Below are 24,038 nucleotides of genomic sequence, written 5' to 3' on the forward strand. Positions count from 1 at the left end.
TTGGGTTTTATTTCTCTCTCTTTTTGTTATCTGTCTTTTCATTACATATTATTACTATTATTATTATTATAGTATTTTATTTCAATTATTAAACTGTTCTTATCTCAACCCGTAAGTGTTCTCATTTTTACTCTTCCAATTCTCTCCCCCATCCTATGGCGGCGGGGAGTGAGTGGCTGTGTGGTGCTTAACTGCCTGTCAGGTTAAACCACAACAGCATTAAATATTTTTCTACGAGGATATGCTTACCTTGGCATGACAAGAGTCCCACTTCTGAAATTTTTTCAACATATAATTAAATGGAATCTAGCACAAGCAAAACTCCGGTGATTTTTTTTTCTTTTTTTTTTTTCCCTAGGAAGACTGGTTTGAAAGAACTTAATATATTATAGTTATGGAAATTTCATTGGCGCCTTGCAGTCAGTATTGACTTCTGCTGAAAGCTCATGGACTATGGCAGAAACTTTGGCTATGATAGGAGTGATGTGAAGCACTCCTACTACAGCATCACTAATGAGGATATGTCAGAGTTAAAAACCTTAAGTCTCTGAAAGTCAGAGCAAGATGAAGAGAGTTGGTAGCATGGATCCCATAGAGAATGCCTAGTAATACGGTGCAGATAATCCATGGTATCTCATATAGCTCTTTTTCTTCAGTATCCTAAAACAAATTCAGGTTGCTCCTTTGTGTACTTATCAAGAGAATTATCTTACATCATAAGAGTTATAGTATGGAAAGCAAAAAGTGGAAATTTGCGTTCAGTGTGTAGTGCCAGAGGGACTGAAGTGTGGCCTGTGGACAGATCTGCAGTTAATATGAGATGGGTGAATGGTTATTTATGATATTGCTGGAAACATTGTGAAGCATTAGAAGTGCCTGTGCTGGATGATGGATGAATGAGTAGGGTTTCTGGCTTTAACTTGAGTCTTTAAGAATATGGTCATAGGAGGGTGGGCTTAGATTTGTTCTGGAATAGGTGATATATTATATCTACACATTCAAAGTTTCTCAGAAAGACTGATTAAATGTGGATACCTACTTTACCCTTTGTGCCTTGTTTTGCAAAGGTTTCCTGTTTGCTAACATTTTATAATGAATACAAAGGAGAGATGTTGGGTGAAATTCTGGTCTTATTAAACCTGATAGAAAATTTTTAATGACAACTGGGGTTGAGAATTCAGTATTTTATCAAGACTTACAGTCTTTATTTCTTATAAGATTTGCTTGCAACATATTGTTTGCAAGTAAATCTAACTTTTGCAAAAATATTTAGGTATTTCTGAAAACTTGGCAACAGCTAGGACTCTCACAGAATATGGGGCTACAGTTTCATTCTTTCAGTCTTTTAGAGTCTAAGCTCCAAAGCCCTGCACAGTATGGTAGCTTTAATCATGGTAATCCCAAGGAACAGGGCCTTTGGATAAGCTACAATTCAGAAAGTCAGGTTTACACATAATGGCCTTTATGTCAAAGATATTTTGAATTACAATGTAATAATGTGAATAAAGAACTAATAATTGTTTTCAGTTGGGTATGGTCCATGTGCTGTTGAGATATTAAATATGGCTTCAGCATAAATATTTAAAGATCATATTGTAAAAAAAAAACAATTGGGAAGCTGTAAAGGGACTTAGAGAACCAGCATAACGTCTATGAAAATATGAAAAATAATTATGTTTATTTAGGAATAAGCCCCTGCTTTTAAATATTTAGGAGAGTCATGGCATACAAACTATGTGTGATTATTACCACTGAAAAGTTTAATTGCCTATCTTTCCACTGTGCCTGCTTTTGTGGATTGCTAGAGGAGAACTAGAAAGCAGAAGAATGCTTAGTGATCTCCTCAGAGCTATATTTTTCTCCCTGCTTTGTAATGGAAATGGCTAGTTTGAAAACCACCACGGATTCGTGCGCTCCATCCCCGAGCATCCTTTCTGTTTTTAACAGGGAGATCACCTGACCGCCCCCTAAAGCTGCCCCTTGCACTGAAGAATCTCGGAAGGTGCTGGCTGGGGCTGGGGTAGGTGGTGGCTGCGGGGCCGGGGGCACCGCGGCGGAGCCGAGCGCCCGGCGGCCGCCGGGGGTGGGGACAGGAGCGGGAGCGCCGGGAGTGCCGCTGCTTCAGCCCCGGAGAGGAGGGAAAACAAAAGAGCTCAGCTGCAGTTTTGTGTTGCTGTGTCTGGTTTAAGCAGAAGATTCTAGACATTCGTGCCGAAAAATCAAAGCACAGCTGAGGCTACATCTACCGGGAAGATATTTTCTGCCCCCAGAATGGGCTGGATCAGTACAGGTGGTTTGCAGATCATGCGAAGACAGACGGGCTGAGAGCCATGGAAAGGTGGGATAAGACTCTGTCTCTCTTGCTTTTTTTTTTTCCCCTCTTTCTCTTGATTTGTAAAGCAGTATAGCTGGGACCTGAGACGGGGTCAATTAAAAAGATTAGATGGGTTTTAATCCCACAAAACAAAATCAAAATTAGAGGCACTACTGTGTTCAGCCAGATGTTGAATCCAAACTTGGGCTGAGCCGGACTTGCTTTGCGCGATTCTCGTGTTGCTTTTGATGTTGTCTTTGTTTAGAACAGTTCCTGTATGAAACACCATGCTTTAAGACGAACTGCACGCTTCTTTCACAAATTGTCAGATGACTGTTCTGATGCTGTTAGGATTTTGCCAGGGAAACTGCAAACGAAGGCTTTGATTACGATGTTTATGGAAATAAAAAGAGCTGTTGACTTTGAATTTCTTGTGATGTGGGCATGGTTAGAAGTTGAGCTGTGATTGTTGTTGTACATTGTCTGAATCGTAACAATGGGCAGTTCAAGTAGAGCAAGTTTGAATGGTGTTTCTTCAGCAATTCCAAATGCATTTCACTCATGATCTTTGGCTTTTCACTGAAGGCAAGGAATGTGATTTTTTTTTTTTCTGAGGGAAAAGCCAACAGAATTTTTAAAAACATTGAAAGACAGAAGCAAATTAACATTTTTATTTGAATGGTTGTTGTTATACCAGCATGCCTAAACATCTAAAACGAATCCCAGCAATTTCTCATTTCTCCTGCTGGGCAGATGCATTTCTTTTGTTCCTGAAAATTTTTCCCTGCCTTTTTAGCATAAAAGGCGTTTGCTTTTTTCCTTTTATTTTTTAATGGCAGCAAGAGACTTATATACAAATTTGCAATTTTGTACAGGTTAATGCTCTGCTTCATTCTGAAGTAAACTGCCTTAAGCTATTAGGAGGAAAGGGGGTGAGCAAACACTGGGGAGGCTTGACCAATGTCCAAGAAATATTGAATTCAGATGGATTTAAATCATATAGAGAAGCATACATTTATCTGTAGCTGGATTTCAGCTCCATGTCATGCAAAATCTGCAGACCATAGCAGGGAGATTCTTAGCAACCAATAAATCAGATTTGTAATGGGCCTTTCAAATTTGTCTGTGAGGGGTGACTGCCTGGGTCCCCTTTGGCCAAATTAAGATGCAATCTGACAGTACAGTAGCATCTGTGTGCTGACATTTTCTCGTGAACCTAGTGAAAAATGGCTCCATATCTCTTCTTCAGTCCCCAAAAGACGGTTTCTGAATAGCCATGCATTTTTCCCCTGTATTGTTGTTTGTTCTAATCACCATTCTCTCTGACAATGTCTGACTGGCTTGTTTTGCTTTGCTTGCTTTGACTGTTTGACTAGCTGAGGGGCTGTAGTGGGCAGTGGTTGTTTTACCTGGAATCAGAACCTCATGCCAATACTACTGCTCACCAAAAAAAAAAATTTTAAAAAAATGTTTGTTGTAAATGAGTTGTATAGATACTGCTAATAAAGCAGCTTCTGCCTGTACTGTTGGAATTAGGTAAGTGGGTTGAAAAACATGTGTCTTAGATAATGTGCCACCCACGATACAGGTGAAAAAGAAATGCCAGCCAGTAGTGAGTGCAAGTGACAGGTACAACTGAAAATCCTAAAAAAAGGCACAAGAATAAATTCCTTAAAGGCCAGAAGTATACCTATCGGTAGGAGTGTTTGTTTATCCACGGGAGAAGTTCACGTTCAGATACTACAAGACCAAGTCGGGGAGGAGGAGGAGGGAGGAAGGCACTCTTTTAACTGTACTACAAGCGTGCTTGTTGGAAAGAGCCTGGTATGGAATGGCCAGTCAGTCTGACACCGCAGCCCTGCTTTAGCGTTCCTCAGCAGAACTTGCAGCTCAGGGGTGGGAGAAGCCCCCGTCTGTGCATGCGTGGGGTGAAGGCAGGGGAGCGAGGAAGGGGCCGGTGCTTCTCCCCTAGTGACCTCTGCCAGGTGATTCGTGGGGCGGCAGGGAAGTTCGCTCTGGTGGACGCTGCTCCTTTAAATGTTCACTGAGATAAGGTGGCTCCATAGCACAAAAGTAGGGCAAGTAGGAGGCAGAAGGATGGCTGTGAGAAGTTGTGAGTCGCATGGATCCTCTCCAGAAAATGTGGCCGGTGTTATTTTTGTGGCTGCTTAATAATGCCCGTGGATGCTTTTGAAAAATCACTGTACTTACTGGACTCCTGTACTTTCTCTCCAATTTAAGGTAGTAGTTTCTCTGTATTACAAATATGATTTTCAGCAAGAAAAGAATAACTTTAAAAGCTTCCCTCACTGAAAACAAATGGTATAAGTATTATGCCATTTACCCATTGCAAGAGGCATTACATTTTAGTCGTTGCTTAGAAAGCATGTTGTGTGGAGTACTTATAAAACTCCCAAATGTTACTTGCCAGCCTTGTTACAGTCTTTTGAGATTAATTTTCGTAGACCTAAATGCTTGGAGTTATGGTATAAAATTCCACTACCACTGGAGAGGAGGGAAGATGGAACTTTAACACCACATGCAGATCCCATTACTGCTTTTGTACAGGTAGGTGATTTGACAGCAGTAAACAGTTTGCTTCATGGAAAGTGACACAATTGCACTGTGGGAATGTGAAAAAGAAAACAAACATCTTGCAAACCATCAGACAAGCAGAAATGTCAACAAGAGATATTAGAAATAAATAGGGTTAAAATGGTTTGAGTGACAGAAAGATTCCAGATGCCTAATTCACATTGACCATAGTTATAAAAGAAGGGAATGCAGCTGCGGTTTTAGAAACTAAACCAAATCAGGCTGATTTCCAGACGTGTATGTACATAATCAGAAGGCATGGGAGTCTAATACTGAACAGGAAAAATTGGATTTCAGAACTTAACTGGACACAGTCAGAGAAACTGGATTGAAGATTCACAGGCAGAAAAGTTTCTAGAAGAAATGAAATGCACAAACTTAACCCGAATGAAACACACACGTCCAACTAGTAGCATTGTCTATCGATTATGTGATTATTAAGTACAATATCGTTTAAAGCGGGCTTTAACAGTGAAAATCTGATACAAGAAATGAAGCAAGACTTTTGACATTTATTCTCACTACAAAATGAAAACTGCCCAGGGACTTTGCTTGCAAATACACATTTTCTCAGGGCGCAGCTCTGACACATTGGACCTCTGTAAAGGGGGAGGGGAAAACAAAGATAAAAATAAAATGCTCGCGCTTTGAGAATTTCTCACCATCACTTTCTACAAGCTGTGTAAATACATCCTATGGTTAAACATAAAGGACAGGATTCTTTTCGTGTTGTGATGTAAATAAAATATAAGAATAATGAAGTAGATTAATGTATACTAACATTAAAGAAGGATCAGACCCACGGTATTGAAGTCTGACAAAATTATATTTACATTGAAGCGGTCCAAGTAGCAATTGTCAGTGTTCCAGCTGACAGACTCAGCAAACAGCCCACCTATTTCCCATTTCAGCAGCAAATGCCTGTACAGAAACCATCATGCTCTCACTGCAAAATAAGCTTAAGAACATTAAAGGCCATATAGTATTCCCGGTTGCTGTAATGCAACCAGTTTAAATCAAGTTTGTTGTGAATGATATCACTATAACAGAGCTGATTGTAGTCCATAGAGTCAAGAAAAGAGTATGGTCAGCAGAATTTACTTTTTTTTTTTTTTTTTTTTTAAATACGAACATCCCAGCTGTTCCTCTGTCGTTGCTTCCACATTTATATAGCACATTCCAGACCCATGTGTCTTTGTTTCTAGCACCAGATAAAAATTTCAGAGACAGATCTATCTCTTGTCACTGTTGTGACAGTCTTCTCCTGACTATATTATACTGTAGCATAAAGAGGAAGCTGATTCTTGTGGTGGCCTTCGGTATTTATACATAGAGCATACCCAAGTATTAGTGGCTGTCCATTATTTTGTAGAAAATGAAACATTGACAGTAGGGTTAGCTGAAAACTGTACTGGCTGGATTTGCTCTTTCTGTGAGCATGGAAGGTTAGGTTGACTTTTTCAGCTGAAGAAAGAAAACCACTTTCATCTGGAAAGATGCAAGATATTTCTAACCTGACCTTACCATCTTTTCCCTGTCACCCTTCTAATTTCTTTGTTTTTCTCCTCTCATACTTTTTTCCTGACCCTCCACAAACTTCTCTTATTTATGTAAATCTTCTTTGATTTGACCTTGCAAACCCTCTGTGACTTTCCCCTCCTGCCTCACTCCATGTTTTGGGACAGTGAGATATACTTTCTGCCACCTGGCCTTTCTTTGGTCCAGGCGAAGTCAGAATTTGATGCTGGGGCGGTAGGTTGTACAGAGGTGCATAGCCAGACGCCTATGGAACGAGATACTCTTGATCTCGTCAGTCTCCCTACTACAAAAAGGAAATTATTTTTCATCCCAACATTAGTCAAATCTACCGTAAAGAACTTAGCCAATATTCCCATGGTTAAAACTGCTGAAGGAAGCAGTGAGAGCTGGTGGCTTTCTCAGGACACTTTGATCATCTGAATCTGTATCTGAATACCTATATCATCATATGAATGGTCCTAAAGGAGAGTGGGGTTTAGGGCTCAGCTCTGCCTCTGATGAAATTGGTGCCAAGTTCCACTCTAGAGATGAGACAAGGGAACATTCAGTAGAGAAAAGAAAGCTGATCTTGCAGAGGGGCTCAGGTTAAATATGTTTTAGCGCCTTCCTGGCAAAGAAAACAAGCAAATAGGATTGTCAGTGGGTGGTCACTGAACCTCTAAACCCCCTAACTGTTATGCCTTATAAAAATGTGAACCAAAAAAAAAGTGCCTGGGAAAAATTCTTTAATCTGAAGGTATTAGGAGTTAAGTCTTTACAGCCATGACAATCCCCATTGACAGAAATGCTCATAACCCAGAGGTGATGGAATACAAATGGGCATGGATGTGGGAAGCATTGCAATAGAGAGCACATCACAATAAAAGCTCTCTTTTCAGTTATCCTTTCCTTTCCAGTCAAATAAATAAAATGCAGTGATGTACAGTGTGAAAAATTATTGCAGTTAGAGTGCTTTTCTGATGGCAGAGATGACATAATTTAGAAAAGCCTGTCCTAGCTAATAGAAAGTAAAGATTGCTGGAAGTTAGTAAAGATTTAGGAACTCTTGGGGTCTGGATTGATTCAAGTATACTAATTGGATATGGATTGCTTCACTCCCAACTTGGTCATCTGCTGAGAAACCTGCCCTGACGGGAGCACAGAGCCATGGCACTCCTGTGCTGCTTGTGCTCCCTGTCTGACTCCGCTCCCAAGGTCCTGGCTTAATTCTTCAGGAACGCTCATGAGGTTGGCCAAAATTGTTGGAGTGATTGTACCCATCTCTGTGGACCTTGACGGCAGAAGCCATGAGTCCAGAAGGTGACAGTGATCGTAGTGAGACGTTGGTGAGCAGAGCTTCTGCAGGGACAGGACCTTCAGGGCAGAGTTCCCTTTCATCCAAGGATTCTTCACCTTCAGAGCCAGGTTCTTGACAGAAACTCAAAAAGGTAACTTGGTTTCACCCTGTAATGCTATGCAGTCAGATACAATCCAGCATTTTGTATTTTAACAACGATGTAATCTAGCACGTAACCTGAAGAGGAGTGGGGAACAGTGCCTTTCTCGCTAATTAAGGTTCCCCATCACATGGTTGGGATCAAGTGCATCTAAAAGCAAAGTTTAAATATGACATCAGCTTTCTGGAATACTCTGCAAATCTAGAATATCTGAGGAGGTTTGCAGAAGGCTGAATAAAGGAGCTTGGTCAGTTCATAGTTGTTCACTGTCTGTGACTGGGGCAACTGGAAGCACGTGTGCCTCTGTGTTCAGAGCTCTGCAGCTCCTGAATGACAGAAGACGACACTCTTGTCTTGCTGTTTCTTATTCAGAAGATGCAATAGAAAGAGGTTCTGGGAAACAGAAGTGAGGAGTCTGTGGAAGTGTGGGTATCTTTGTATCATTTGTTTTTATAGTCCTGCACGCCAGAAATGCAGAAATCTTTACGGGATGGGTGGTAGCTATCCCTTAGATAGCAGTAAGAGGACTATGCTGCACAAAAAGAAGGGGTAACTCAAAACTTTCCCAGCTTTTTGCATTGCTGGATTTTAAAACCTGGAATAACTGAGGGGATAGTCTGTTCCCATCACCTCCCGTTCTGTCATCGCAGCCAACAAATACCAGTGTCAAACCAGCTGCAGTGACATAACCATCCTAGAACACCTGCCTGTACACCTATTGGAAAGTCCTTTTGAAAAAGGAGTGTGCCAATAGGGAGCTCTTTATTGTGTTTTTCTTCTCCTGCAGATTCAGCAGGTGCTATATATTATCCTTTACAACCTTCAGCCATTGGGAGCTAGGACATTGTAATTATGTTCCCCATCCATGGAAGTTACTGCCTATTACTGTGTAAAATATGCGCTCTGCTCGGGATTCAAAACTAAACCGAAGAAGCACGTTTGCTGCTGCTTTCACACCAACAAAATAATGGTAGTTTTAATTTACAGTAGTAAATGCTTTTTGCCCCTTATATGGTGGAACCTTTATAAAAATACCTTGCTGCTGATATGTAAAGAAATCAGATTCTAAGTGGTGACAGCTCACTTCCACAAATAATATTTTACATTTGTGTAGTTCCTTTTACTAAAAAGTCATAGGGGTTTGCACTCATTCATAAGTGTAAAAATAAACTGGGAGGCTGAGACGTAGAAAGTACATGACCATTTTTATACAGAGGTAACTTTAAGTCATCTCTGTAGAGGTAGTCAGGACCTCACAGCCCTTCCTAACAAGTTGCTTTAATTAGTCATTGCTCTTGTATTTGTATGCGGATTGATCTTTAAGTAACTGGACCCAGTTCCCACAATGACTCAGTAGCACAGGAGAAAACAAAAGTTGAGTTTTCTAGCTCCTGCAGCTCCTACTTTTGTGGCCCCATCCACAGGACTATTGCCTTCTGTGAGAATTCACCACTTTCTGACTAAAAAAATGTAGCCTGGTTTTATCTCACTGTTCTCTCCTGAAGTTATTCAGAGGAAGTGAGATATGGTGGGTACCTCACGCACTATTCCGTTAGGATAAAGAATGTATGCTGTCTTATTGTGTTTGGAAGAATGTTCCAAAGAAAACTCTCTATGACATAGTTGTGATAACAAGCAGGAAAGAAATAACTAAAAGGAGAGACAGCACAAGAAAATTTAGCTGCTTTGGTGTAATTTGCTAGTTCAGCATTACAATACTTGATACTAGTGTGCTTCCTTCACCAAGATCCTTGGCAATAGCCACAGCAGTCCACAGCATAAGATGCTGTGTTGCCTATAACTGCCCTACAAGCAAAGAGAAAGTTTTTGTTGCTATGTACCTCCAGGAGATAAAGTGCAGACCGTCCTTGGCAGGGTCACAGTGCACAGTGACGAGCTCTTGAACATTTTCTTCTCCTGTTCATTTCTTCTTCCCACTCTCATTTAAATAGGAAAGTCCCATGTGCCCTCACACTCTCTCATGGGACTGACCATGGCTCTTAAGTACCGAGGTTCTCAGTTTGTCTCTGCTCACATCAAGCGAGTGAGGCTGTGAGTGAATATTGCTAGAAATGTTGGTGTACTAAACACACCAGCTCAGGTGTGGTAGCTCATGAAGGTGGAAGACACCTTCTTCTCTCCTACCAGACATTGTTTTTCATTGTACTGTGTGTTTGATAATCACTTCTGTGTATAAAGCTTACTATATTTGAATTCTCCACTGTGATAAGAATATATGATCAGACAGCCCAGACTCCACCTGAACAGGAAATACAAGAATTATTGTCAAAATATCTTAAATGTTTTATATGAAATTTTCTTCCCCAGCTGGAGTAACAGCAGGGTATTTGGCCCAGCACCCTGCTTTTCACGCTGGCCAGTAGTGGATACTCTGGGAAAAGTAGATGGACGAGGGCAGTATAGGATAATAGTTTCCTTTTACACCTTCCAGTTTCCAGTATAAGTTGCCAAGATACTATGATGTTTTCCAAGTGATATGACATTCTTCTTTTAAAGCATGAATTGATGTTTATGTGGCTACACAACACAGAAGAAATGTCATTTCCAGCGTTGGTCCTATGGGTACGTGCTCACCGGTGTGTATATAACCAGACCTCTGCACCTCAGTACAGGGTAGCCCAGCCATGGAGGAAAATTGGTTTGTTATGCCTTTACCTGAGCTTACTGCTGTCTTGGTGACGAACCTCATATCTTCAAGCACATCAGACCTTTCTGTCATCATTAGAAATACTTTAAAATTTTAAAAGTCAAAAGCTTTATGTTTTAGCTACCTCAGCATATAAATCTGAAAATGTGTTTCATTTGTGATAAACACATTTTTGTGCATATGAGTCATGCCCGGCAAAGGTAAAGTACAGTAATCAAAAAAAAAAAAGAAAAAAAAAAAGAATCAGAAGAAATCCTTTTTTGGGAAGTTATTATCAAAAAAATCTATTAAAGTGTTTGACATAAAATGTGCCTCCTCTGCTGGGATCTTAGTAGTGCTTCTACCGATCACCTTTTCTGTTACAAGAACATTTATCCCTTATTTTTGCAGGCATTTCAAATACCAGTTCATCCTATCAGTGTGTATATGACTTTGGTTTGTCTGTTTGCTCATCCTTGTTAGGGTTCTCCCATCCTTCCCCAAAGGTGCGAGGGGAGATTGGATTGAAATAGATAGATGCTGATGAACAAATGCTTCTTTGTCTTTGGGTGCAGTACAGTTGTCTCTGAGAGACAGCTTCTGTTTTTCCTTAGAATTGCCAACCCTCTCTGAAAATGGCTGTCCTTGAGTCTTGGCTTGAACCCTTCACACTGAAAAAGAGAATTGGCCATTGTCTACAAAGGGTTGTGACCGGCTATCGCTGCACCAGGGGGGTCAATGGGAGAGAGCGCGTTTAAGAAGCTGTGAGTGAGCGGCATGGAGGAAGAAGGAGCACAGAGGGGAGCTGAGAGCAGAGAGCTTGGAGTAAAGCTCCAAGAAGGAAAAGAAATTCAAGAATTTATAGAGAGACAGGGAGAGCAACAACAAAAAAAAAAAAAAAAAAAATTAAGAGAACTGAGAAAGAAAAATTAAAATGAGTGAAAGCAGAAACAGGAATCCTCATGTGCATCCTCAAGCTGTCATGGTAAAGAATATAAGCCCTACAGCTTTTCCTTCACTTCTCCATGGAAATAAAACAATTATCATGAAACTATTCTATTTTATTCTTCGGAGAAATTATTTAAAAGCAGTTCCCCATTGTGGGAAGACTTGACATCAAGAACAGTTAGTGTCTCTCACAAGCCCTTCTTTATGGTTACTGTTTAACTCAAATGCCAGAAAGCTGACACCCAGATGCCACTGTGCTGCCTTAACAGGAATGGATAGTTTTGCCTTATGGGATCGGAGGGGTAGGGAGAAAAATGTCTTCAAAAGGAGAAGAAAAATAATTGAGAGCTGGATTGTGTCCTTTGATCTGCACATGGAGAGTTAAACCAGTGCTAAAGTTTCCTTCCCCGGGTGGGAGAGGCTTTCAGGGCAGCGGGGTCCTTCCCTTCCACCCCAGGCACTGCTTGTTGCTCATTGTGCTCACTCTGTTCCCCTCTCGCTCTCAAACATCCATGTCCCACCACCACGATTTTCTCTCTCCAGAAGAGACCCTGGAGTGGGTCTGGCGTGTACCAGGCTCGTCTCCATCAGGGCTGTTTTGGGAGGTGTCACAGGGCCCTTGCTGTGGCAAAAGGTCTTCTCCAGGTTTTCAGCATCCTGGTGAACCATCAGTTGTCAAGGGAGGAAAGGGTGGAAGGGTAAAGATGGGAAGACCCAATCTTCGTGGCCTCTATCTGGCATCCTTACTCATGAGAAAAGGCAGAGAGGAAACTGTGAGAGAAATGGCCCATAATCCCTGCTGCTTCATGGCATATTATTATATGAGAGTAGGAGATAACAGTGTGCTCTTCGATAGAAAGTCACCTTCTAGCACTTTGTCATTCAGGTTCTTTGAAACTGAGCCTGAACAAAACCTGCCTGAATAAAGCTCTAAAACATGTGCTTTATCTTAAAGTCCCTGAAGAAGAAGTGTCTTCACTCCTGAAACACATCGAAGCTTTATTACGAGCCAGATTCTGATCTCAGGCATAGTGGTGTAAATCTGCTATTACTCACTCAAAATCAGTGGTATTATCCTACCAGTGGAAGAGAGCAGGTTCACCCTTTCCTCCCAAGCAGAGGGATGAATTCGTTCCACGTTGTTGGCACTGTAAACTTCTCCCGACATAGTGCTGGCACTTACTTTCATCCGGATGATTAGAATTAAGCATCGCCTTCCTTTTGCGATTATACTAAATTAAGTTAAATCATTATGTTTTCAACCTTCTGTTACACTGTAGAATACTTACTTTAGATAAAACGCACACTTTTATTTTACTTTAAAATTCTATGCTCAAGAATGGCTCCCAAAACATGAAAATGCATCTTAAATACACAACTAGCTCTGTAATGTCTCTGTAATGGTGCTACCAATTTTTCTCAGTTTTCACAGTTAGAGATGCAATAACTTTCAGGATAGTGCAAGGTTTTTTGTCGGTTCGGAATAATGACTAAATTGCTGGGTTTATCAGAGGAGAGGTGTAGACGGTGGTTAATGAAGAGTCAGTGTTGGAGTTTATATTAAAGTGAATGTTTAGGATAGCAACAGGTAAGACTTCAGGGCAAGAAGGGCGAGAAAGAGCCTGTGTGCCAGAAAGCTGATGGTGCCGCTCTCAGAACCTCTTTCAGCAGCACGTTGCAGAGGTGCCGACCTGACCACGTCTCACGGATGCAGGCGGCCTCACAAGAGGCTGAGAGTGAATACGCACGAGAGGTGAATAATTTTATTTGCTTAGACGCTATCCTTCTGCATCCCAGGTGGTGGTGTCAAACTGAGAGGCTATTCCAGGAAATAATCACAAGAGTTCGTTTCTAGGACCATTAGTCCTAATCCTCTCATCATCCTTATTTTTTTACAGTAATATCATGTGCTATTTATAGTGAAAGTTGCTCCCTCTTTCTAGTCCTTCCCAGATAATTCCTTTTTCCCCTCATTAAGATGACTACTAACTTATTATTTATTATCTATAGTGCAATAGGTCCTACAGATCTTGCTAAGTATCATTTGTACACATACATAAAGAGAAGTTCAGTGTCCACCTTAAAAGGGTTGTGAACATGCAGTTCTGCATTTGACATATTCTGTAGCTGTACAAATGGTTTCTACTGTTCCAGGAATTCAGGACTCTTAACATAAAAGCAGATTGTTCAAGGGTTATTTTTTTAGAAGTATAAACCATGCAGTATTAAAGCATTTAAAAGAATATATCCATCCATAATGGAAAGAGAGACTCTAAGAGGTTCATATATAAAATTATAGTTTTCTGCTTATTTTTGATAATAAGGACCAAACCTGAAGACTTGCTGCATGCTAGGGACAAAAAATTAAATTATTTGACCATTTCCTGTTAATGAGAAGCAAAATAGTGACCACTGGTCGAAATGACCAGAGTCCTAACACTGTAACACAGATTACATCTCTTCTTTTTAATAAAAATACCTGTGTAGAAGGAGTGTAGAACTGGAAGAGACCTCTAGGCCATTTAATTCAGCCCCCCTCCAATCACAGGCAACTGTATCGTATAATCTCTTGCATAAGCATATCAGTTTTGCTACACTAAATGCGTGGAGAATCAACTATGTTCTCATCTGTTATCAATGTTTTTCATTGATCTCGGTGCTGCGCTCTATTCACCGATTAACTAGGCATATCACCTTCACTGACCTGAATACAGACACTTTGCAGAATAATCTCTCATCCAGCAGTCAGGTTTGCTGCTTTTTACTCTTCCACCTGTCTAGCTGCATCGTGATCATATTTTCTCTCTACTGAATTCTTTTCCTTTTTATTTGTTGTTTTAAAGTCATAGTCATAATATATTAAGTAATGGGTAATTTTTAGATGGATCAGTCAATACAGGGGAGAATAATTTCTAATTTATGTTTAAAAAGTAAATTTAATTTAGCAATTGTGTTCACAATAGAGGTTGGTTTAACTTTGATTGCCCAAGTACACACCCAGTTTGTGTCAAACAAATCTAATTTGGTAATGCAAACAAGCATCGTTCTTGGCACTTGAATCGAGGCATGTACCACAGAAGAGAGTAGATTATTAAAGCTGTTAAAAATGCTTGATGGTGAGACTGCCATTATGCCAAATGCTTTTCTGAACTCTTGGTTGTGTCTGTGGTGCTGATGGATCAGTAAAACAACACTCATGTATAAACATGAATGCTGTATTTACTGCGCTCTCAGTTCTGGATGTGTGACATTTCATTAGGTGTGGCCTCTTTAACTGTGATCTTTGCTGTGTTCTTCATTAAGTCTCACATGATTTTAACTTAAAAGGAGTTAGTCACAACGCTTTGATCACATTACATTTTTTCATTTTTGTGCTTCCACATTTCAACATTATCTTAAATTAATCTTCCTGTGACCTTGGTTGATCGAAACTTTCATTAAAGGATTTTCTTGTCAAATTAATACAGGCCATTCCTTCGACACCGTTTTGTTCTCAAAAAGTCCGTAGTCGACAACTAAAATGAATGTTTCATGAGACTGTTAGAATAGTCTCTTGAGTATTGGAAAACAGCAATGAAGAAAGAATTTTTGTTTATGGAGCACCCAACTTTTTGTATTAACAATCATCCTTTGATCTCCTCCTAGAGCTGACAAGATAGGAAGCAAATTGATAATTTTGGGGCGTTTGTTCTTAAAAAAAAAAAAAAGGAGAGAGATTAATTGCAAAAGCATGTTTTACATCAGTGTGGGAGTTGCCCAGTTAAAGATCCAGACAGCCAGAAAACAAAAGCTGGATTTCTAACAGCGGTTTAGCTACTGTACTAACACAATCCTATGGCAAAAAAATAGTATTTCCTGTTCTTAAAATTGCAGTTTGTGTCAGAAATTGTATAACATAAACAAACTATGCCATGTAGGTGAGGTTTCTTGAATATTTGTTTTATCTGGTTCTTTAAAATAGTGTCACTTTGGCCATTAAGAGCTGCTGTGACTCTGGGCTGTTACATCTCTAGACTCTTCTGTCAAGGAGAATTCAAACCACTTGTCGGTTTACAGACAGCATCGCCTGCAGAGAAATTAGAGACTGAACTCAGTAGCGAAGTGGTAACGTTTAGCTATATTCACAAGTGTCTCTCAACTCTGAGATGTCACTTCAGAAAAAGCCACATTCCCAAATGCTTTGAGATGCTGCTTTTGAAGTGACAAGGGGAGAGTGACAAAAGGGAGAGCAGGCTAAAATCAGGTACAAGAGAACCAAGAAATGCCCATGTATGGACAACTGGGTGCTCTAGCCTTTGATGAAAGAGGTGAGTGATTTAGAATTTATGTATAAAAGCTGCTGCCAAGCTTTTATGGCCACAGCACTGAAGACAATCAAAGTGAAGATCCATTTATTCCACATTTGGTTGGAAAAGATAATTAGCTTCCTGAAACACTCATTTTTTTTTCTGCAAGAAATGTTGTATGACCTATGAAGAGATGACTGAGGATGTAAGATGTACCACAGTGACCAGTGAATTCTTAATGAGAAATACATTTTCACACAAGAATTTCAAAACAGAGTGTATCTGGATAAGGTCTGCAAAAGCTGCCATTTTGGTAAACATTCACAAGAAACTCCTGGGAGATTTCTATATCTGACATTAGAGATGTAAATTAAAAAAGAAGTTTAAATACTCTTCACACATGTGACATGATGTAGGAGGAGTGTGTACCGTGCTTTTCATCCCATGTATTTTACTGTCCAGCAGACCAGCGTTTTGACATCTCAAAGAGACTTATGCCTCTGCCCTAAAATCAGTTGTGCCCAGCCCTGCAGAGCTGTTGTTCTCCCAATGGCACGTTGCACCCCCGGGTTAGCTGAACTATCTTATACTGGCAAAGGTGGGTGTTAAGGGGGCTCTGTGTGTGTTGATGTTCACAACGTTGACGTCCCAGGAATCTTGGTTCAGAACAGGTCACAGTAAAGAAATGTGATGAAACGACAAGAAACCAAAAGGTAAGCATCCAAGGATTGTGCACCTACATTTATGAGTGCTGATTCAAAATTCACAGACATGAAAGAGGTAGCAAATCACTCCAAGAAAAGTGTTAGGACCTGTGACACAGCTTGGAGAAATAATGAAGAAAAATGTGCATTTGTTTAGAAAATAACAAAGGGATTCACATAGTAGGAAGCTATATAATTGCTAAAGAAAGGATATTATTCTTTTTTCCCATTAGCCTGATGATAGTATTAGTACAGAAACCAAATCTGAAAAGAAAATTTTATTGTAAAAACAAAATCTGTAAAGGTCAATAAGCAACTGGAGGAACGAGTAGAAACTGCCTCTGCTGTTGACAGGCATTTCTAAGCAAGCTGAAGTAACAAAAATCCCTAAAGATTAACTCAGTAATTTAGAAATTACAAAGGAGGGATACAGTGGCTAGTGCTTTACACTATGCTAACTTCGTGTAATTGCCAAGCCCTTAATGGGGCACTATATTTGGGTTGCTCAACTATAAAACGGTACCAACTGAAACAAGGCTCAATCCAGAAATAGGGTCACTGGGATGGCTCAGCTCATTGTTATTGTTGTTTTACATAGTGATTCTGCTCTCATTAAGATTCACATGGTTAATGAAAAAAGGCATACTTGGGAGTTTGAGAAAGACACTTTTATTTTAACTGTAATCTACATTAATGTAAAGCTTTCTGTGTTTACACTGTGAAAGTGCTGACACAAGCTGAGAGCCGCTCATAAAGCAAGTTTATTTTTCAAATACATCAAGTACAGAATGCACAAAAGAGATTACAAAAGAGGGAAGCATATCTCAGACAGACAGAAAAAGATTTCAAAATACATTTTATTAGCCTAAAAAAGATGCTGGTTTTCATGTAATTTTTTTTTTTTCCCGGAAGACTTACCCATAGCCTGTGACAGAAATTGTGCAACTCTAGAGCTAGAGATACATCTTTTTCAGATTCATTGGGAAACGTCCAATATTCCTGCTTGAACCTTTCACATAACCTTAGCTAGAGGTTTTACTTAAGGCTAAAGCCTCTCATGAAGTATTAAGGCTGTCCCAGCTTTTCCCTTTTCATTTCTTCAACCATGCAGTTGAAGAAGTGAAAGTACTAATCCTTCTCAGCATGGCTTTTAGTTCCAGGCAGAACAGGAGTTCATGGAGCAGTTGGGCTATCAGATTGCGTCATGCCTGGAAGCCGCATCCCACGTTGCCATGGCAATGACATACAACAATTTCTCCGAGCTGTACCACCTCGATGGAACAGCAGCTCCCAATAGGTGATACGCACGGGTTGAGCAGCGCATCCGATTTTTGAGTTTTTATAACCACGTTTTCTAGGGATGGGTTGTGGACTCTGTGTGTGTGTCCTGTGTAGTTACAGCAGTAAAAATCTGAGTTAGCATGTATTTACATAGGCTCTGTATAACAATGAAACTCACCAGCTTTCCATACAAATAGGTTACGCTATCCTAAGTGCATCTACCTAAATCTGGAAATTACACGGATCTCAAATATACCAATACAGACACAGCGTTTGTGGCAAAGTTGGTTTTTTGAGAGAAGTCCTTTGTATTGTCTCCCTCAGAGATGTGACTTGGCTGTGCTCTGTTGGGCTGGGCAAGCTGTGGCTTGGCTTTTTAGAGGCAAAGACAGCATTGGAGATTGGGCTGGGATTGAGCCGAGTTCTGGGTTTGTTTGGGTTTCTTTTTGATAGTGGTCTAGTCTATAATCATACCTAAGGCTCTAATGCCTTTGATCTTTTGCCCGTGAAATACAGACATCGATAATGATGCCAGTCCTGCTATGCAACATGCTTAAAAATTAGAGATGAAATATGTGAATATGCATTTTTCCAAAGTGACCAGATTTTTATTAGCAATAGTAAGAATTATAGTTTCTCATAGGTAAGATTTGTTGGCTAACTTACATAAATACTGATTAGCTCATTTTTAAGGGCTTGTTGCTGAATATTCTAGTCACATCTCATTTTTGTCTACAGTTTTCATGAGAATGCTGCCACTTCTATCAGGTGCATAGCAAGTTCCATAAATATCCACCTTTGTGTGTGCAAGGGCAGGGAGAAGAGAGCTTACTTATAACAAGATTGCACTCAGATTTCACATATGTTAGCTTTTTCTGCTTTGGAAGTTATTGGAAAAGATGTGTAAGATGGAAGAAAAGGATTACACTTCTCAGATATGCTCATTTTACAAGACTTGCTCTCCATTCATTTTTACTCAGGGTCTCTTTGACTCATGCTAACTTGATGACAGAAATCATTGCTCTATAGGGAAGAAAAAACGTCAGCAGTGTAACTCTAAAACTGATGAAAGGTTTGTTTAAACACTGGGAGAATGATCAACTCACCTTAAAATCATCTCTCTTGTTGAGATGAGCACAGCGTTATCTCAGTTTGGGAGAATGAACGGTGCCGATGTGTCCGGTACTTTATATAACTGCAGATACCGTGTATTTAAAAAGCAACACATCAAAGTGGTTTAATGCATTAATTGGATAAAAGAAAAAACAAGTCTCTAAATGAAGGAAACTTAATAAATCTGGCAGATCTTTTTCAAATAGAGAAGTATTCTCTTTGTATTTTACAGGATTTTTCTAAAAGGGAATTTTTTCTTTGATTTAGCCTTGATTAAGTGTTTCAGGGGTAAAAATCCAATTATGCCTACACTCAATGTGTTGAAAATACCCAGAAGAGGACTTAAATCTAATTGATGTATGTGAATTCATATTCAAAGCGAGGAATTACCTAACATATGTTTGCAAAGCATTGTACCAAGGTGTTCATTTCTTTGCAGCATCTTTCTTCTTTCAAGATAATGCCCTCAAAAATTTAAATCAAAATAACCAAATTCAGTATCTGAAATGTACTGATTGCTTTTCAAACTGTCTAAAGAGTTCAAACCATGTGCTGGATTAGTGGATCAGAATTCTCTAGCACTCTTTCCTTGACTCCAATTAACTTGCTTTGTGACCTTGAAAGTCTTTGCATATCTTTGTCTATATATCAGTAACACTGTGGGTAATGATGCTCATTTAGGGTTATGTTTTTTAAATGCATTTATGCTTATAAATAGAAATGTGAAGTACTAGTCTTACTAACTTTCCAATCTCTTTAAACCCAAAATCTCTAACTTAATATTACTTTTTATGTTGCATATGAATGCACTGTTTTCTCTGTCATTACTGGGGTGTTGTTAATGTAGCTGCACCTTATCAAGGGCAAAGGTATCATTTTATGTTTCAGTGGCCTAAGAGTACAGACACAAACAGTAAGAAACCAGTGAGATGATTGTAATGAGTTTGCGATTTTTCACTCTAAGGGAAGGACCTGATTCTATGATTCTATGACATACTTTGGGCCTCTCATATGAGAAAAAAGTTATTTTTCCTTTTCCTTAAGAGCTGGAAGATGAACTGCTCTCAAAGCTGAGGAAGATTTAGGATTACACCAGATAAGCTGGCGTATTTTATTGGCAGTACTCATTTGCTTTCTTCATGCTGTGCAAGCTGACACGAATAGGTTGTAAAAAGAGGCAATAATACAATGAGAGATAGTTACAAAGAAAATTGGGGGAAATGTAACCATTTTATTTTCCCCTAAAATGTAATTTAGTTTTTCCAAACAGCAATAAAGCACAGGTCTTTAGGATGGTAAGTGGAAGTATGTATATGTCCCAGCTGGACATTTAGCTGGACTGTATATTTACCAACTGGAGTGACATCGTAATGATACTGGTATCTGTTGAAAAATTTCTGCAAAGATCAATTATATGTCGTGTGCTAAAAGAGTTGGAAAATTATACTTCCTGACAGTTTTTTTAGTTTGTACATATGGTCAAATTTCAGGCAGGGCTGAATTATCTGCCCTGTGGATTAACTGTGCAACAGCAGAAGAGACACTGAGGTAGGTTTTTATAGAGCCAAATCGTGCCTAGCAAGATTTACCATAACTACAGTGCAGCATGAATCCAGCAAACCTCTTTCCAGGGCCAGTCCAGAGCTGGACTACTTCTGGAACAGCACTGGCTAACAACTGGGCTAATAACTAGGGCCACCTGGCCCAGCGCAGTGCCTCTGCACCACCTTGGCGTGACCAGGAGTTTGGTGAGTTCTGTGCAGCGATACCCCTGTGGCGGGGTGCAGCAGCAGAGCAGGATCCTGCAGGGCTTATTACGGCTACGCAGTGAAACGGCGTATGCTGATGCCTGGTCCCAGCTCGGTCAGGCTCAGTGCTGCACTGGGAGATGGCCGGTGCATTCATGTCCCTGAGCTGGTAAATGGAAGCAGTGGTGCAAAGCCAGCGCGGGTGGTTTGCACCTCCCTCCCAGCCTCAGGCACAGCATATATTCACCAGACACAAATGGCATGTTACTCCTCAGCCTCGACTGATGCTACCAGTACGCTATGTATTTACAGTGGTCTTGTAAATATAGGCAGTTCAAAGGCAGTGTGCAAAGGATATAGCAAAAGCTCTGGCTGCTTTTCCTTTGGCATTTTGAGTTATGGATGAAGTCTTCTCTGCTAAAAGAAATTTTTTATGTGAGGTCTGTTCAGCTCTCAGCACTGAAAAACTGAAAATATGCTATTTTTTGACTTGGTGTTGGTATCAGTTTTTACACAAAGCTGTAAAGTAGATAAGCTTAAGAATAATTTGAACAGTTATTTCTAGTGTGCTTAATTAGAATTGGGTTAAGTGAGGACAAATCCAGACTGTTAGACTTCGGAGTGACTGCTCAACTTAACCACAGATCACTAGTCCATGATCCTTATTTCTGTTAATATAACCACTTCTCTTGATCCTGGAGTCATATTGCTAGGATGTCAGATATGGAAGATGTACACTTTCATATCTGCTTACTCTGCTTATCTTTGGGTTTATCAATGCATTTAAAAGTGGATAAAAGGATACAAGTGTATAGGCAATGCAGAGCAACTCCCTGTTTATCTTATTGCTTTACGTTCTGTCAAATACGTCCTCAATATCTCAGGTACAGGTTAAATAAACAAGCATAAGCAGACCTAAATATGACATAATTAAATATATTTTGGGGGATTAGCTTTATTTGCACCATTATTAACTTCAGCCATTCAGCTTTTGTTCTCAAATAATGTAAGTGAACTTATCAGATGTTAGAGGCCCTTTCACTAGCTTTGCCAGTGACATGCATGTGCTTCTTAAAGGAACGGCATTTTAGTCTGTGGCTTATTCCACACTTGAGAGAAAAAAAGGGAAGTGCAGAAATTGTGAAATGCATTGTACAGAGTGACTGATAATTCCCTAATTGATATAACTGGAATTTAGTCGATGGAAATGCTACATGGCTGATAGAAGTTTTTGAAGTATGTCTGTGATTAAAAGTAACTAAATATTGAAATGTTTAAAAAATATCTATGAACCCTGATTCAGTGGAAGCATATTTAAATATTGTTCTCAGATGAGGTACGTATTTTCTTAGTACCTCATGACTTTACTGACTTCAAGTCTTGTACGAATATTAAAATGACATCAGATGATTCAGTTATAGAGCAGGTTATGTCATCTTTATGTGTAGCAGTTTGTGTAAACGGTATGAAAATGTGTTTCAGGTTCTTTAAAGGAACAGCACCACGTGAGTTAGAGCATCCCCCCTTCTGAAGGTCTTTGCCAATGCACTGTACGAGGGTGAACTGAAGAAGTGTTGACTTACTTTGACTTTCCCAGTAGCTGTTGCATCGTCTTAGATGCAAATCAAATCGTAGTGGACTTTGGAAAACAGATCACAACAGAGAAAATATAATTCTGTCCGCCTGGAAATCAGTGATAAAACTCCAGCTGATTTCTGTAGTGTCAGGGCTTACATACTCCTACACATGCAAAACAGGACCAGCAGAAGCTGGACCATCAGTTAATTTTAGCAATACCCAGAAGCAGTCGTGCTTGGCACATACCTAACATCTGGGGTCCAGAGAATCGCACTGGCTTTTCCCATCAGGAACCAGGCATGGCTTAGCCTCTGTGAGGTACCTAAGTGTTAGTGTTCAGCTACGTGCATGAGGGTAAACTGAGGCGTAGAAGTATCCAGAAACACTGAGCAGGCAGGTCAGGGACACGGCCACACTGCAGTCCCAGGTTTCTGTCCTCACCAGTAAACATAAACTCTTTTTTTAGTTTCTGTACAGCTCAAGAACTGCAACAGAAACCTGCAAAAATGCTGTCTGTTCCCACTGATTTTCAAGCCCGCTGCTGATTGAGACATAACACTACCTCTGTAGCACTGGTGCATGTGCCAACTCACACCCATTTACTGTCTATTAGTGTTATTCTTCTGGCTTTAGAAACTAAATCTGGCATCACGTTTTACAGCTTGGGAAAAGATCCTATGAGGAACAAAGCACTAGGATGCAGTCAGAAGTGTCTAGTCATTAATACCAGCCACCATCTCCATTCTCAAAACTGCCTGGATTAGTGTTTGACAAGAGCCTATTTGTTAAGAGCGGGAAAAGGTCTGTTTTAAAAGAGAATGTCTTGGTAGGATGCCTATTAAAATAACAATTACAGCCTGTAGAAACAGCAGTTCTGGAGGAACCCCGGAAATGTTTTGTTTGTCTTCTACCCATCTGTGCAAAAAACTTGTATAGATAATGATGTCTTGAGTTTATTAAGGGGACTCTTGCAAGGCTGACAGACTAGAAATCTGAACTTTCCTAAAAACAAACAAGCCAACCCTACAATTTTTTTCCCATATAAAAATACTACAGTGCTAGCCAACATTTCAAAGAGTAGGCATTTTAGAATTGCAGCAAGCAGGGGATCACTCGAGGCATTGTTTATGAGCCAGAGCATCCCTTCCTTTCTAGGGATGCTGCTTCAAGTTGGGTAGTAATTTAGAATACATCCATACTGCAGACATAAGTCAGCATATCACTTCAGTGTTGCCACTAACCAAACATGCACAAAAATCCCTAGTTTGAGTGTGCTGGCACGTGAAGCCTGCCCTTGCTGGCTCATCGGCAGAGCAATGCTGCTGGGGTGAGATCAGCTCTTGCTGATGGCCGTGCTGCACCACACAGGGCTGCCGCGGGGACAAGCAGGTGCTCAGCCCTCCCTCCTTGATGCTCCCAAAAACTCCCAGGCTGACTTTGGGGTCTCTAGTTGCTTATCCCTGGGTTCTGGTATGGAAATCTCCTTCAACTTTCATAAATGGTCAATAATTTTTGACACAGCTCTGTTCTTGTAACATGTACATACTACTTCTAGAAAACATTTCCATCCTGCAGCCAGCTGTCTGCAAGGCAGCTCCAATCCACTGGTCTGGTCTCGGTGATTAGGGTACTTCTTTACTCTCTGTAAAGTCTGCTAAGTCAGATAGTCCCACGCTCAGGGATCCACATGAGGCCCAGCCACAGTTTGCTGCTATCTGAAATTAATATTTAAGCCTGACTATTTGAGGACCTGTGGCGTAGGATTAGGAAGATTCAGGCTCCAGAGCCAAAACCAAAACTTCCTGGGCATTTTCTGTCCAAAGCTAGCTGGAAAAAAAAACCCAAAAAT

At 40.2% G+C, this 24,038-nt stretch overlaps 1 protein-coding gene across 6 annotated transcripts in view; it reads left to right on the plus strand.

Moving 5' to 3' along the window:
- The window catches only part of MAGI2 (membrane associated guanylate kinase, WW and PDZ domain containing 2), a 764,133-nt gene that overhangs the window by 352,316 nt on the left and 387,779 nt on the right, over positions 1-24,038 (plus strand). The window contains exon 1 of one of the 6 annotated variants that reach the window (XM_075144564.1): positions 2,107-2,338. The exons of the other annotated variants lie outside the window; for them this stretch is intronic. The gene's annotated coding sequence lies outside the window, so the exon portion shown is untranslated. Of the gene's footprint in view, positions 1-2,106; positions 2,339-24,038 lie in introns of those variants that run through there. 6 annotated transcript variants of the gene reach the window in all.

Source organism: Calonectris borealis, chromosome 1 (assembly GCF_964195595.1).
Source record: "Calonectris borealis chromosome 1, bCalBor7.hap1.2, whole genome shotgun sequence".
Classification (NCBI taxonomy): Eukaryota; Metazoa; Chordata; class Aves; order Procellariiformes; family Procellariidae; genus Calonectris; species Calonectris borealis.